The sequence below is a fragment of the Gekko japonicus genome, unplaced genomic scaffold (assembly GCF_001447785.1).
Source record: "Gekko japonicus isolate JY-2015 unplaced genomic scaffold, Gekko_japonicus_V1.1 scaffold746, whole genome shotgun sequence".
Lineage (NCBI taxonomy): Eukaryota > Metazoa > Chordata > Lepidosauria > Squamata > Gekkonidae > Gekko > Gekko japonicus.
Window position 1 is genome coordinate 547066 of NW_015169797.1, and position 12301 is coordinate 559366.

Below are 12301 nucleotides of genomic sequence, written 5' to 3' on the forward strand. Positions count from 1 at the left end.
AAGCAAGAAATTGCAAGTAGATAAATAGGTACCACTTCGGTGGGAAGGTAACAGCGTTCCGTGCACCTTGGTGTTTAGTCATGCCAGCCACATGACCACGGAAACATCTTCGGACAGCACTGGCTCTTCGGCTTTGAAATGGAGATGAGCACTGCAACCCTAGAGTCGAACTTGACTGGCTTTCAAGCAAGGGAACCTTTACCTTTACTTTAAACTTTATATAATCATTGATGGTGGAAAAATGAGATAGATTTAAGCCTTGTATGAGGTACTCTGATAGAGAAAAGACCAATATGAATTATTGTATCCCATTACATGTTTGTTTTTTCTGGAAAATAAAAATGTTGATTAAAATAAAAAAAGAAATTCTAATCTTATCTGTAGTGCTATTGTCAGATGTAGAGCCTTTGCGAATTGTCCCTGTCAACAACACCGATGAAGCATATCACCATGAGTACTTCTTAAAGCAACTTTATCTGAAACTCTAATGTCAACCCTTTCAACTTTAACAAAGATTGGAAGGGAGGGAGGAAGATCTTCCTTCCCCGGGCCCCCTTCCCTTAATTGTGGCTATAAAAAGGATTTAAACTAAACTACATAAATAATCTACTGGGCAAAGAAAACAAGAAAGCACACTGTCTAATTGATATCTTCAAAATGTCTTTTCTTTTTGTCTTCAAAATGATATCTTTTCAATGACTCTGAACTTAGTGGAGCATAATAAATCTTCTTGTCCCCTGTATGAAGACTTTGAAATAAACAGCGAACTTCGGGATTTGTTATAACTTAATATTTCAATTATAAAGGCTGATATTTTAAATGGATCTTATTCTGAATTTTTTAAGATGTATCTAATTCCCAAATGTGTACTTTTACTGAAACTGTAAAACTCCACTTTCTTATGACTTTATTGCTTTGGAATATAACACTGATAAGCTTTCCGCCTTATGTTAGCTTTCTCTAGTCTATAATAGCTGTTGACACATACTGTCTAAAGCTGTTATCTCTGTAAAACCCAGCTTGGGAAAACATCTGTAGAGACTGTTTTGTTTCAATACAACTTTGGAAAAAGTCTTCTCAAGACAGACTACAAATGTCCTCAGAAGCTTTACTGTCAGCTATACCAGGCTCTATGGACAATAAATCTATTCAGGCTTCCTTGGAAGATTTTTTGAATATGGTCCAAAATATTCTCGTGGTCATCATAAAAGAGGCAATTCAAGAAACTTTTCTTGCAGTGCAGACAGAAATTCAGTTATGAACACAACAATTTAAAGCCATGAGAGAAGTAACATGGAAAGAGGAGAACAGCTTTGACTGCCCTGCAAACACAGAAGAAATCTGCAAGCTAGATCTTTGAACCTATAACAAAGAATGTATGCCTACGAGATATACAACTCTCTTATTTCCTGTTGAAATTGTGTTTATGAGCCTTCGACAACACATCTGTAGAATCTTAACCGTGTGTCTTCAGAGCTTTAATCAGTCTGTCCTCTCTTTTCTGCAATTTGTTTTATCAATTATTTTTTTTATATTGCAGATATCTTACATCTTCTTAGATTTTATATAATTTTGAGTTTATATTGTCTATTATTGCTTAAGAGTATTTCATATCTTCTTCTTTATCAGTACCAGTCCAGTTCTTTCTTTTATGTCTTTGAGTTTTATTCTTGCTCTCCTGTTCTGCCATGTGAATTGTATCTTCATTGTTGCATGCTCTTTAAGGTATTTTTTGCTTTTGAAACATTGGAGTTATTAGGAATGAAAAATCAATCTCATTGTAGATTTCTTCTGGATTTTTTGTACCCATATATTCTGTTGTTGCGTGGATCATTGTTGATTTTGAAATTTTAATATGTACACTGTTTTGTCAAGTTCCTTGAAGTTCTGTTTGGTTTTTACTGTTTCAAATTTAAAATCTGGTTCTTCTGATTTCTTTTCCAACTTGTCTGTAATTGTGGTCACAACAGCAGTGTCTTGTTTCTGGTCTTCTTTCATCTGGGGTTCCATTTTCTGGACAAGTATGTCTAGTTTTTCTTGAATAGGATTCATAGCTGCTTTTACTGCTGTTATTACAGCTAAAGTTATTGTCACTTGGATTACAGTCTGTAAATCTGCTAAATCAATACTTACAGATTTGATTATGCCTGGAGATGGCACCCCAGGAACCATTTTTAAATATTACACACAGAGAATCTCACTGAAAATTGTTTTTCAATACAAGCCTGTAAGTACAATCAGTTTTCCCAAATTTGCAAAACAGTTATTAATGCTATTACTGATTGGCTTTCGAGCAAGGGAACATTTACCCTTTTTTTACTCTGATATTATAGTCACAATACTCAACATAAGCTCCGATATTATAGTCACAATACTCAACATAATACTCAACAGTAGCATATCTTATCAGCTCTTTACCAAACAGTCAGTACAAGCAGAGACATTAAATTACATTACCAGATTTATCTATGTTACAAGGAAGTGATGTGTTGAAAGTGAAACTTAATTTTAAATAGTTAATATTTTAACCATATTTCTTCTTTCTTGTTTAATTTGTAATCCAAAGCAATTAAAATAGGATCAATTGTAATCCACAAATGAATCTCCTTATAGTTCCAAATAATGTAATTCCATTAAAAAAGGGATCCAAATGAGAGAACAAACTTCAGTAAATTAGATCGTATTCCAATAAAACAAGATTTTAAAATATATATATTTGTAATCCACAATATGATATTTTATAGTTGATAGTCAAAGTCAACCATCTCTTCTTTGGCCCAGTTTAAAAGGTTTCTTCTTAGCTCTCTTCCCAGCTGCTTGAATGGAGGGGGGGAGATTTCCTTTACCCCTCCCTTTCTTTGGATTTTAACATGAAAGATTTAAAAGGCTCAGTCTATAGTTGATTCTTTAATCTTGATGCATTTAAAGTTACTCATGGTGTTGATTTTCTTGGATATGTTGGATGAGGTCTGTTGTTTTTCCCCTCTTTCATCCAGAAGTCACAGCTATTTACCCATGGCTGCCATGGGTGAGCTCACACAGGATTTGCTTTGGGACGATCTGGACTACCACCCACTTGCCGTCGCTTGCGGGGAGTCCAGGTCAAGACCCCTGCTTGAGCTCCTCTCTGGAGAGCCCAATGGAGTTTGGAAGAGCCTGAACTCCACTAAAAGTCCTGGCGATCTGGTGCTCTACATGGGAGTAAGTCCCAGAGCGCACCATCCTCATGGCACTGAAACTGGAAACTCAAAACCCTCATATTTTCAAGTAACCCCTTCCCCACCCCATGTGCTGCAAAGCACAGAAAAAAGCTGAAATACAGAGGCATCTTTCTTTGGAAGGTTTTTTTTTAAAGAAAACACAGTTTTGAGAAGCTCTTGTGGGGGGGGGAGTGGATATGCAGTTATGCGCACCTTGCTAACTTCCTTTAAAAAAGCCCCAAACCAGAAGGGAACGTTCAGACTTCCCAAATGGCTTGAAAATTTACTGGATTGATCAGACTTCTGGAGATGCGAGATGAGACCACTGACACCAGGAAGGACTGGACTTCCCCCAGTGTCTAATAATTCCAGCTCGAAGACAAGTGAGAACAGAGTGCTCACAACTGGGGAACAGAAAACAGATGTTGCTGTCTGGACGTACGTTTCAAATCTAGAAGGGAACAATAACGACACCAGATCAAACAGCACATCTGATCGCAGCCACAGAGAATCAGAACAAATCCATTAACTAAAGTAGGTGATATATGCAGATTAAAGTCTAGATTGGACAGCTTCATAAACAGATGGTATATTCAGCTGAAGAAATACCCAAGTGTTAGAGCTAGCTAGCAACCAAAGCTTCCTACCAGACATAAATAAACTAGAAATTTGGGCATGTTTTATAATCTGCTGGTCAACATTTCAGCTCAGCTCTAGTGAGCAAGGACTTCCTAAGTAATAGCAGAGCTATGGATAAAAGTTTTGCCAAAGGCCTGGCTTTTAGAAATCATAAAAAAGGGACTCCAATTTACTAGCAACAGAATAATTTTAGGTAAGAGCATTTGAATCAACTTGGCATATGTTGTCTTTAATATAAATGCACCATTTTAACCTTGGTGTAACCTTTGTGAGCCTGGATAGTGCTGCTAGCTTAGGTGGTCTCCTTGGGTTGCTAATTCTTTCTCACCATCTAGATTCATTTAATAAAAACAAACCCATGTGGGCAGTTGAAGGAAAGACACTTAAATTATTCAGCAGTGAAAAGCCCTTATAGATGTTTTGAAAAAAAGAATAGAATGGATTGACAAGCTGATTTCTGGAGAGGCCCAGCTGCAGTAGCTGTACTAATCAGGCAAGAGCCACCATCGGTGATTTGCTAAAATGGAAAGATTTTAACCTTGGAAAAAACGAAATCCTTTTCTTCAGAGGGCAAGAGGACATAAGTACTGATTGTATTGCTGTCAACATACATTGTGCACCTTAGTTTCAATTTATACTTAAAAAAACCTCCAAATCACCTTACAGATTCCATTTTCCACAGACCCAGGCTGTGGACACTGCAATACAAAGAAAATTCATTTCAGTTCCCCCACCCCTGCCCTTTTGAACTATAAATAGTTATCATGTCATTTGCAAGTACTCTGTGGTCAAACAAACAAATTAACTATTATAGTGGCCTCTCATTATCTGGGCTCCTTTACTTCCATCAAGAAAAGTGAATCATGTAATAGTTTCCTGAAACAAAAATTAAATGACAAGACAGTCCTGTATTCTTTTCCAGGATGTAGACAGAATGGTCAGGTTTAAGGGCTTCTGCACAGCAGTGTCAAATTGGTAACTGCTCTGCTGAGAACTTTATGTGTTTGCAAATGAGGGCTGGAAAAGCTTTTCCCCCCACAGTGTGTTCTACTGCATCTAACTTTATTCTGAGGTGGGTTATTATGGAGTGGTTGGCCTTGTATTTCTAAGGTTCTTCTGTTGTTCTGAATAGGCATCTAAGGCAGGGTGGTATGGTAGTTCATTTTAAAAAAAAAAGTGTCCTAAAGCACTATTGTTCTTTCCTCCTCTGTCAGTTACGGGATGAGGTGTTTTTATTTGGCTTGCAAGCAGGTCTGGAGAAAAATGGCCTGTCACTTTAATAAAGGCTTGATGTATGGAAAATGGGAGCTGAAGCTTTTCATGATATGGAAGTAAATAACAGCACCTGGTAAATAACATCCCATTCACAGCCTCTGTTAAAAAGACTGGGCATCTTTGCCTATGCTTGTTGGCAATCTTACCGAGGACCAGAGCCTAAGAAGATGTCATTCCTAAGAAGTCCATTTTGACAATTTTCAGTAATTGCAAAATGAGGACCCAGAGTGATGTAGTAGCAAACCACTACATATAGAGAATACTGTGGAATTTCCTCCCAGGGTCTTCGGTTTCTGTCAAATGGGATGCTAAAGTATTTTCTTAGGATTCTGTTTATCTCTACACTGATGCAGGAGGCCCTACAACCCGTACCGCATAACATTCAATGTCACAAGGGGAAAAAAGCCACCCTAAGGACTGGAGCTGCGGTGGCTCAAGTGGTTAAGACGTTGAACTGCAGGCTGTGGAAGGTCAGTAGTTCAGCAGTTCAAGACCTGAGTTGCTGCATGATGGAGTGAGCTCCCATCTCTAGTTCCAGCTCCTGCCAACCTAGCAGTTCAAAAGCAAGAAATTGCAAGTAGATAAATAGGGACCACTTCGGTGGGAAGGTAACAGCGTTCCGTGCGCCTTGGTGTTTAGTCATGCTGGCCACATGACCACAGAAACGTCTTCGGACAGCGCTGGCTCTTCGGCTTTGAAACGGAGATGAGCACCGCAACCCTAGAGTCGGACTCGACTGGCTTTCGAGCAAGGGAACCTTTACCTTTACCTTTTTAAGGACTGGAACATATACAAAGTTTTGACACCCTACTGAGTCAGTAGTATGGGGCTTTCTCTTATCATTGGGAATTGTATCAAAGCAACTCTGTTCTGGCCATAAGATTTTCAGAACTGAAGCCAGCTTGCTTAATGTTTTGCCTTCTAGATTCCTGGGGCCATGCACCATGCTTGATTCGTTGGCTTCCATGGACTCAATCTAATCTTTTACTTATTAAGTTCCCCTCACTGAGCTCTATTAGCCCTCCAACAAGAGACACTGGGTTGGATCCAGACTAAATCGGCAATTTCCACAAGTTTCCCCATCCAGCTGTAGACTTTCCTTGTATTGTTCCTCAGGATTATCCAGAAGCAGCATTTAATGGAAATCAGTAGGCTGCAGTGTGTGTATGGGCGGCGGTGGGGGAGGGGGGAAGGATTCCTTCCCACTGAATGGAAAATTTAGTTTGAATGTAACCTACTAGCATTCATCTACTTAACTGCATGAATGATGCAAAGCTTGGGGGGGGGATCTATTATCATGAAATGGACAGGTGAATAACAAGTTTTTGCATCCTTGGGAAGCATTTATATTAAATTGTTACTATATTAACCGTTATTATACTTATACTGAGGATAATGAAAGCAGAAAGGTAATCCTGTCAGCTCCTCTGTTTTAGAATCTTAATGTACTTTCTTACTTGTGCAGACTAAGATTTCTTTATCGTGTGGGAGTGAAAAGGAAGGGGTGTTTTCGTTTCCTTGCTGATCCCTTATCTTCTCACTCATTGGAGATTAATATGAATGCTTACGCTTCAACCTGTGTCATGACACAAAGGAAGGTACAAATCAGTTCACCTGTGAAACTTCAGTTGGTTCGCACTCTGGCTTTATTGGCTGTTTTTCTTATAATATATTGTAGCCCTGGTCACACGGAGCATTTGCCCCACTGAAGGGACAGTACTCCGACGGATTTTCTGGGCGCGATCTCACCAGAACTTCTGGGAGGCATAGCACTCCCGTGGCCAACCTGTGGCAAGCCACCGAAGTTGCATAGTTAAAAGCTACCAGGATCGACCTACCAGCAAATGGGTTGCCACGGGCTGCGTCCAGACTCCTGTGGTGTGATCGCGCCGGTGTCCTCTTTGCTGTGCACGCCGATGGTGGAAGCCCCAGTGTGCCGCCGTCAAGTCTGATTGCCTAATCACACATCAGATTGCGACGGCGCAAAGAGCCACGCCTCCCCCCGCGTTTTCTGGCCCGTGTGACCGGGGCCTGGGTTTACCAACACAGCTATCTCTAGCTTTCAAATCATATTTGGCATCCTTACATGACCTATTCCAGATAGTTCTTTATCCTCCTGTTTTTAGATGACATCTTGTCCCTCTTTTAAGAGGCACAATCCTTTTAGCTTCAACCATGTTTGCCACATGAACATTTACAGTGTCTGTACTGGGTAGCCCCAGGGCTATCAATAGGGAAGGACTAGGGTACAACAATCTGGGCCTGGCTGAGAAGCCATGCAAGATGCCCTTGGGGAAAACAGTGGCAGCATACCTGATCTAATCAAACATTTTTTGTGTGCATTCTTCTGTATGTGGTGGAAAGGCAGAAAGAATCTATCAGAAGGCCTGTGGTGGATCTGGCCAGCTCTGGATAACCCACTTTTCTTCTCCTCTTATTAACTATATTCATAGTCTGTCCCTTTTTTGAAGGTCTCAGAGTGGCAATTTCACCTCACAGTTACACTGTGAGGTCTGTTGGAGCAAAAGAATGACTTGTTTAAAGTTCCACACTGAGTGAGAATTCAAGCCCAGTGGCATACCTAGCCTATTTGGTGCCCGGGGTGGATAATTGTTAACCCCCCCCTTCTATTTTTTTTTTTTGCCATCAAGTTACAGCTAATTTACGGCAACCCCATCGAGTTTTCAAGGAAAGAGACATTTGTAGGTGGTTTGCCATTGTCTGCCTCTACATTGGCCCTGGCCCTGCTTAACTTCTGAGACCTGACAAGATCAGGCTAGGCTGGGGCTATCCAGGTCAGGGCCAATGCTCCCTCTAAGCTCTGGAGTCTTCTGAGCAAAAATTCTACTTTGTGAGCTACTGGCATTAAGTTGTGAGCGAGCGATTTGGCAAGATGCCTGCTGTGTGGTTTTAAAAGAAGTTTGGGGGAGAGGCAGCAGGGAGATTTAGCTACCTGTTGCATCTATCTGGATGAGGCTAATTTCAACCCTAGCAGAAGCATTCGCATTGATAATGGAACACCCACACTGTAGTTTTCCCTGCACTTCCCTTTCTTCAGCTCCATATGGCTGTCATCCCCCTTCACACCAAAGAACTTTTGAGGACTTTTTAAAAAAAATGTCTATTTACATATCAATATAGTGTTATAAAGATCTACTGGGTCCTCTGAATTCCCAATTTTCATGGTTTTCTTTTTTAAAAATAAGTCTCTTGCTCTGAGGAGATACAAGCTGAAAGGCATTATATCTGAAAGGGAAAAAACCCACTGAAGGATTACTTTTAAAATAAATGAAAGCTGTGAATTCAAAATTGTGTGGCAAATTGATTATTATAGCATAACACTATATGTACATAAGTGCTTTCTAGTCTCAGCTGATATATGGCCATCCCAACAAGAGGCTTTCAAGACAAGTGAGAAGCAGATGTGGTTTGTCATTGCCTTCCTCTACAGAATCTTCCTTTGTGGTCTTCCTTGAAGTACAGACCCTGCTTAGCTTCCACGATCTGACTATACCATGCAGCCTTCCCTCCTAGCATAACACTATAGTGATATGTTAATTATCGATGTTTTAGAAAGGTCCAAAACCTTCTGCTGGCGAGGGGAAATAATGGCTGGGGTGGGGGTGAGAAAGGAAAATGGTGCCTATGTGAATGGGATCTGCAAAAATGTGTACCTTGTGTCTATAATGGCATACAAACAAGTTTTGACTGTGACCTTTCCAAAATATTTTATCAAACTAGGTTTTGGGAAAGATTATAGTAAAGCAGGGAAACCTGGAAAGTGGACAAATGGGGCACAACATTGTCTGGCCACTCCCCAAATCCCTGCTTTGGTTCAGATGCCAAACCAGAGCAAAATGTCCATGTGGAAGCAGCCTGGGCTTCAATGAATCCTTGATTTTCAAGAAAACTAATCATTTCACTGATAACATTTCTTGGATAATGAAAACTTGGTAGACCATTTTAGTATTACCTTAGAAAAGCCTTCATGCTTAGTGCATTTTCAGTTCTTGATAAATGGCAAAATTGTCAATTTTTTTCTGACTTGAAAACATTTGTTTTTGAGAGACATTTTATTGCTTGAGAGGTCTGGGGATTTCCCCCCAGTCCAAGCATATCAGTGTACATGAGAAGGAACTGAATGGGACTGAACCACATAGCAAGAAGGGGCACATCAGTGACCATCTTAAGGCATAGGACTGGACTTTGGAAAGTCAAGTCACCAAGATCCAATAGTTGTCTTGTGCCTTATTTAGTACTGGGACTGGCATTAAGTAGTACCCCAGAAGTATAGGCTGGGAACGAAGTTCTTAATTAAAAAAAACCAAACCCCATAGTCCTTTAAATCCTCAGATCTGCAAAATATAAATGTTGGATTTTAATGATCAACATGAGTGAATGAAGTCTTTTGACGATTTCTTTTTTTCCCTAGTCTCTCAAGACAGCTCACAATTCCAAATTTAAAGGCATAGGAAGTAGTAGTAGAAGAAGATTTAGATTATTTTTTAAATTTATTATAAGATTTATACCCCACCTTCCCAGCCCAAAGCGATTTACAATCTCCTTCCCTTCCTCTCCCCACAACAGACACCATGTGAGGTACGTGGGGCTGAGAGACCTCTGAGAAAACTGCTCTTGAGAGAACAGCTGTCAAAGAACTGTGACTGACCCAAGGTCACCCAGCTGGCTGCATGTGGAGAAGTAGGGAATAAAAGCCAGTTCTCCAGATTAGAGTTCGCTGCTCTTAACCACTACACCAAACTGGCTCTCATACCATAAAAACCCAATTAACCCCAGGAACATAACCTGCAGCTTACATTCAATTAAAAGCCCTAAGCAAATAAAATGGCTTTGTGTCACCTCGTAAAAACTTTTAAAGATCATATCCCTTTCACCTCTTCTGGAAGCTTGTTCCACAGCGTGGGGGCTAGTACAGAAGAAGCATGAGCTCTAGTAAATGGGCCACTTTAAGTGGAGGAGCAGCCATAGCTGGTGCACAGAGACATGTAAGGAGAGACAGAACTCAAGAAACAACTCAGAAATAGCTGGTAGGCATAGCACTCAGAAAGAGTATGAAGAAAGAGGTTGACTTAACCTCCCAATGTACGAAATTGTAACGTGATTATATGTAAAGTTGGAAAATTCAAAATAAATTCATTAAAAAAAAAAGAAATAGCTGGTACCCATTGTAGCTTTTTAAAATAGGCAATTTGTGGCTATTCAAAGTCAGTTATAGTTCCAGTTTGCCTTCAAGGGCAGTCCAATATACAGTGCATTAAAATAATCCAATTTGGAAGCTACAAAACATGGATCAGCATGGCCAGGTCAGTTGAGAAGCAGACAACTGATTAACCAGATGCAGCGGACAGAAAGCACTTCTGGCCACCTCAATAACCTGCTTCTCAAACAGCAAGGCTGGATCCATGAACAACCCCAAGCTCCTTACTTACTCTGCAAATGCCAACTGCATTCCATCTATGTGTAGTTTAGTGATTTGTTCCTATTTGTAGTTTAAGTAGCAATTAATATCCTTTGCAAGTTGGTGCTCAACATGTTTTGCACTATCAAGACATACATTTATAGTGATTAGTTGAGAGATCTCTTTTGTTGAAGGAAAGAAAGAGGCCACCTTTTTTGAGCTCAGGTGAAAAGGTGGCTGACAGTGCATGCTGGAAAGCACCGAAGTGCACAGTAGATGTCAACACTGGCCCAATGAGCTGTGTCGTCTAATTATTTTCAATTACGACCATGATCTTTTCCTTAACGTTTTCCTGTGCTGATACTTGCGTGGCTAATGTAGCTGACTCTGACTTTATGATCCCTATTGTTGCAACGTGCTGTGCTTAATTGCTTCATTGCTATAACAAACAGACGTTCTGAACAATTGGACAATAACATGAAAGGGAGGTAAGAGAATAGCTTGAGATGCTTTCATTTTAATTATGTTGATAGCACACCCCGTGGTTTTCAAAAGCGAATGCTAGAACACTGTTCTTTTGATAGCCCTGAACAACTTTTAATGAGTTCTAATATTTTTTTATTTTTATGCAAAGAATTTTGACCTCCACGAATGGAACTCTTTTGTTCTTAATACATCTATGTGTCTCTCAAAACTGACTCACTTTAGCAATGCATCCCTTTCATCAGCAAAGTATTTATAAACCTGGCCAGATTAGATGTGATGGCAACTTGGATATGCTCCAGTCATGTGTAACATGGACAGTTCTGGTTTAATCAAATGGCTCTGCCACCATCTTGTCTAGTTTGATTTTAGCATGTGCAAAATAGATACTGCAAAAACACAAACTGTGCTACAACTGGGGTTATGTCAAACATATTTCCTATATGGGAGGACAGGGAATGATTTAAAGTAGAGAAATTGTAGTTTTGAGAAGATGCTGTTGCCCTTAAAAACCAGATTTCCTCAATCTCCCACACCCAATTGGGCTCATTTCTGGTCTAGAAGCTAGCCAGGAGTAAAATAGCTCGGAGAAGGGAATTTGGGGACTGGAAACATGAGCGAGGGAAAGATTCAGCATCCTGTCTTGCCCACCTCATCAGAAAATACACCTACTCTTTACTCTTCTTTATTATGTCAATACAATGGCAGTATTTTTCCATTATACCTAGTAATGCATAGGAGTAAGATATTCCTGGTTGCTGGCCTGGAATCAATACATGTTGATGTTCCAGTGGATCCCTATCTTGAATGCATCCCTGAGAAATTATTTTTTTCATCATAATCTAATTATATTTATTTCCATTAATATATAATTCCGCTTCATTTAATTGGCTTTCTCTGAAAAGACCCAGGATAAATTTATACAGTAAGGGGCATAACTACACATGATATGGGAGATCCATAATCAAGATTTACTATGGCTTCAGTCACACAAGCAGTTTGCGCCAATATTGTTGTGGTACCTTTGTGGATTTAAAGAGCATGAACAGACAGCAACATCTGCCTTCCGTGCCCCAGTCGTCACCACCCCATTCTGCCCCACTTTGGAAGTGGAATAATCAGGCACCGGGGAAAGTCCAGTGTTTAGAGATATCAGCACTCTCACCCCACATTTCCAGATGTCTGAACTCTCCTGGTGTGAGCTCAACCTGGTTGGGAAGTCTGATTGCTCTGTTCTGTTTTCACTCCTTGGGGTTTTTTTAGTCAGTTAACGATGTGTGCATGA